This window comes from Gossypium arboreum, chromosome 12 (genome assembly GCF_025698485.1).
Source record: "Gossypium arboreum isolate Shixiya-1 chromosome 12, ASM2569848v2, whole genome shotgun sequence".
NCBI classification, from domain to species: Eukaryota; Viridiplantae; Streptophyta; class Magnoliopsida; order Malvales; family Malvaceae; genus Gossypium; species Gossypium arboreum.
Genome location: NC_069081.1, coordinates 84,051,580 through 84,055,769, shown reverse-complemented (window position 1 = coordinate 84,055,769; position 4,190 = coordinate 84,051,580). Strand labels below are relative to the sequence as shown.

At 31.1% G+C, this 4,190-nt stretch overlaps 1 long non-coding RNA gene across 1 annotated transcript; it reads right to left on the bottom strand.

Annotated features, from left to right (window-relative positions):
* Positions 1 to 1,787: 1,787 nt before the first annotated feature.
* On the bottom strand, positions 1,788 to 3,300 carry LOC108479064 (uncharacterized). The gene is made up of 4 exons (XR_001870401.2): positions 2,937 to 3,300; positions 2,097 to 2,260; positions 1,946 to 1,998; positions 1,788 to 1,863 (listed from the first exon to the last, which is right to left on the bottom strand). It is a non-coding gene; the product is annotated as an uncharacterized LOC108479064 (long non-coding RNA).
* Positions 3,301 to 4,190: the final 890 nt, after the last annotated feature.

Below are 4,190 nucleotides of genomic sequence, written 5' to 3'. Positions count from 1 at the left end.
ATACACAAGATACTGCAAAATATATGAGATGAGCACACAAAGCTGATTACTACTGACCACATAAATTGCAGATAAACTTCCTTTCCTGATCAATGAACTTCATGAAAGGATTTATGTAACCTTTGCAACGGGACCATCGAACAAGACCACTTTCCCCAAAATCCACAACCTATAGTAAGAAATATTAAAAATATGATAAGCAGATCAAATTACAAAATGACTTAATTCATGGAATTCACGAATGTTAAAATCAGACATGAGTTTAAAACTTTGCCTTCGGAAGGATGTTTAAAACCAGAATCCACAATAGATCAAGCGACTCGGTTTAAGCGAAAGTCTCTAAATCTGAACGTGAATTCCAACATACCCCTACACCACATAAAAAGAAATGAAATAAATTAAAATCAAATTGCTTTACACTAAAACTAGCAGATTATATTAGAACATTGTTTTCTTAAAAATATGTATAAACTAAAATGACTAACTTCTTAGCAGAACTAGCAGCCTTAGTGAATAGCCTGACCATATTTATGTGCTGAATTAAAGAAAATCGAAAGCTTCAACACAATTGAACACAACGAAATTGCAAACATCACTATCATAATCCTCATACATGCATTTGACTATCCACATTCTGTACTTTCTCTATGCAGAATCAAACACTTTAACCCAATCAATATTCGATAAAACAAAATCAAAAATTTGTGATACTGAGATTTACATGCTCATTACATTGGTACCTTTAAATGCTTCATTGGCTTGTTCTTCAGCTCGTGAGAGGTTAGAACCTTCATTTTCCATACCGGGCATAACCTTTTTATCAACTTGTTTAAATCAAGTTAAAATGTTAGTAAAAAGCTTATTTTCTTCTCACAAACCTCTGCATCATCCACAACATTAAACAAACAACACATTAGCAAGACGACAATGCTTGATGCAGAAATTTCAAATCTAAAATATCATCAAAATTTTAATTAAAAAAATAACATGCATATACAACTGGAAAAAAAAAGCTAATACAACTTAAAGAAATTATTCATATCTTCTATACTAGGATATTCAAAATTTCATATTCAAAGACAGAAATTTCAAGCATAAGCGAACAATCAAAAGCAAAATAGAAATAAAAGTTGGGAATACCTTCAGGGATTGTGAGAAGAGGCTGAGAAGAGTAATCGCAAAGGCAAGGTGGGCAAGTGTTGGAAGTGTGGCTGAAGGCTACTAATCCTTCCATGAAATGCCAATAAGAGGTGGACCCACTATGTAGCTGAATAAACAGAGGCCCAATAGACACAACCCCACCTTCAACGCCGTCGTCTGGTTCACTGCCATCTCTTCTATCTCAGAGTCTAACTGGAAACCAAATCAAGACTGAAACAATTTAATGCAGTAGTCGGCAAAATATAGACTACAAAACATAGAGAAGGAAAACAAATGCATGCATGATTCAGATCATATTTATAAAATTCAATTATTTGTTTCTAAATTAGTGAAATAAATTATCATTTAAATAATTAATCTTTTTTCAAAACAAGATGTGAGCTGCACTTTAATTGATATTTACAAAATAACAAATAAATAAATAAACAGAATAAATAACAAAAGAAATGGTTTCAATTTTAAATTAGAAAGGAACTAGTTATGTTGCTATTTGCTTCAAGAAGTGCTGCAGCAGACAATGACAAAATCAAGAAGAGCATCCCAAGTGTTCTATTATTTGTCAAATTCTGAAAATAACTGGTTGCATGCTTGTCTCTAATTCACTATCTGATCGAACTACTTGCCTGTGACTAGGTAATAACAGTAATACCCAAATCTTTTGCCAGTCTATAAAGTTGCTCCTCAACATTGACACTCGTGGCACTGCCATTGGAAGAATACCAAGGTAAATTAGACAACTAGTTACTGGTTTTTTAAAAAGAATGCATAGTGATTAGTTACATACTTTGTACACTCGTCAAGGATACCAAATTTAGGCGTGTGGAAGAACAACCTTGCCTGGTAAAACAGAAAGTTTGACATCAAAATAACAGAACTCAGTCGGGAATGAAAAGTAAAATATTTTAGTCTGAAGTGTGGAAGTTAGCTTAACTCACCATGCCTAATCTCTGCTGTTCTTCGAGCGATAAGATGTCTTCCCAATTGAGATTAGCATCCCAACCACCTTCCTCCCGTTCTAAAAGATAATTCAATCGAACATTTTCAAGAATGGTTTTCAAACGTGCATCAAGAACACTGGCATTGTCCACTGGCTTTTTACCTAAAATTTTACATGTTCAGAATTCCCAAAACCATAGACAGTTTCAGTACATTGTTTTCCAAGAGGTCATTGAAGAAATAAACTTTTACCTTTGACACCATCACACAATAAATTATTTGCCATTCTACCACGCTTTCTAAACTGTTATGGTATTCTTAATGAATAGTGAAGGGAGACCAGATAAAATATCATGTGAACCGCCAAGATCAAAATTTGAGCATTTCAGACTTAATTATAGTCTATGTCCCTTGATAAACTCATCCCCAGAGAAAAAATGCAAATGTCAGTTGCCAAAATTCCAGATAATTTTGTTCTCTTTTGTAACACGAAAACTTAATGTAGTTTTCATTATCTAATTTTTGGGGAACAGGAAGACCAAAATGTTAATTGATGAAAATTGTATATATCAAAAGGGAAAAAGAAAAAGGACCTCAATCTTTACTGACTGTTAAAGTTGTATATTGAGGGAAAAGGCTCAGTTTCTTCTTGTAGCAAATTGTTAATGTCATTAGACAATTTACACATTGAAGTGGTACCTCTTTCTTTACGAAATTGAAGACGAAGATAAACAAGAAATTAAATAATTTATATTAGAATATAAAGAATTAAGATTTGAATATAGATTTAAAAAATTATTTTTCAAAAGGAAATAAAATGAAAAAAGGGAAGAGCGTACGGATTTGCAGTGTAGAGAATCAGCGAGGGCGAAATCTCGAACAGCCACTCACTAGATCCTCATCATATTTCTTCTTTTGGTCCTCAGCCGTATAGATCTTGGGAGGATCCGAAGCAGCTGCAGGACGGCTTCAGCATATGAGATCGAAAGACATGATTCCCTTTCCCCCCCCGATAGAAGTAAAAGGAAGAGGCTAGGGTTTTAATTGAACGTTGAAAGGAAAGTGGAACAGTCAAATTGCACACCGCGTCTCTTCCGTTGCTTGAGATTAAAGGTGGGTAGGCATGAAATCTTCAAGAGAGAAACTTTATGAGAAGGGGATTTTGATTGATAAAACCAAAGGGAATAGAATCAGGGTTTTTAGCAGCGCAAAATTGGGGATATAGGGGAGGGGTGAAAATAAAAAAACGAGGTTTAGATGGAAAGTGTATCTCAACTTTTTGCGGCGTTTTCTAAAAAAATTCCACTATAACTTAATTTTTTGCGGCATTTTTTCCAAAAAAATGCCACTATTGCTCAATGTTATTTTTTTATTTTAATATATTTTTTCTATTTTTTCTTTTAAAATTTTGTGTTGAGATTATTATTTTTAGAATTTTGTTTTTTAAATTTTGAATATTGATCTTTTAACTGAAATATGGACTAAAATATTAAATATTAAAATTTTAAGTTTTAAGTTTTTAATTTTAATTTTTAATTTTTAATTTTTCAATTTTTTGAAGATTTTTATCATTTTAAATTAACATATAAAATACAAAATGAAACTTTAATAGAAATAAAATGGAATCGATGAATTAAAAAATACAAAATGACAAAGCAATACAAGTATTATTCTTTTAAGTATAAATACATCAATATATTTTATATTGAATATATAAATATAAAATGATGTTATATCAATAATTGTGTTAATAATTTACAAGAACTGGATCAAATTAAAGTTCATGCATGTATACAATTGCACACTAAACCATTGTCAATGTACGCTTTTGGGATTTAACCCATTTTGATATATTTTTTAAAAATAATAATTTATATTTATCTTATTTAGATTTATATTATAAAAAAATCCAAGATACACAAGTAGTTCACCATATTTACCCCTAAATACTAAAAATTAAATCTCAAATCCTAAATCATAAACCCTAAATCCTAGACCATGAACATATATATATACTTAATATCCATATGAAATTTATTTTTTAGATTTTAGGGTTTACGGTTTAAAAATTTATTATTTATGGTTTATAGTTT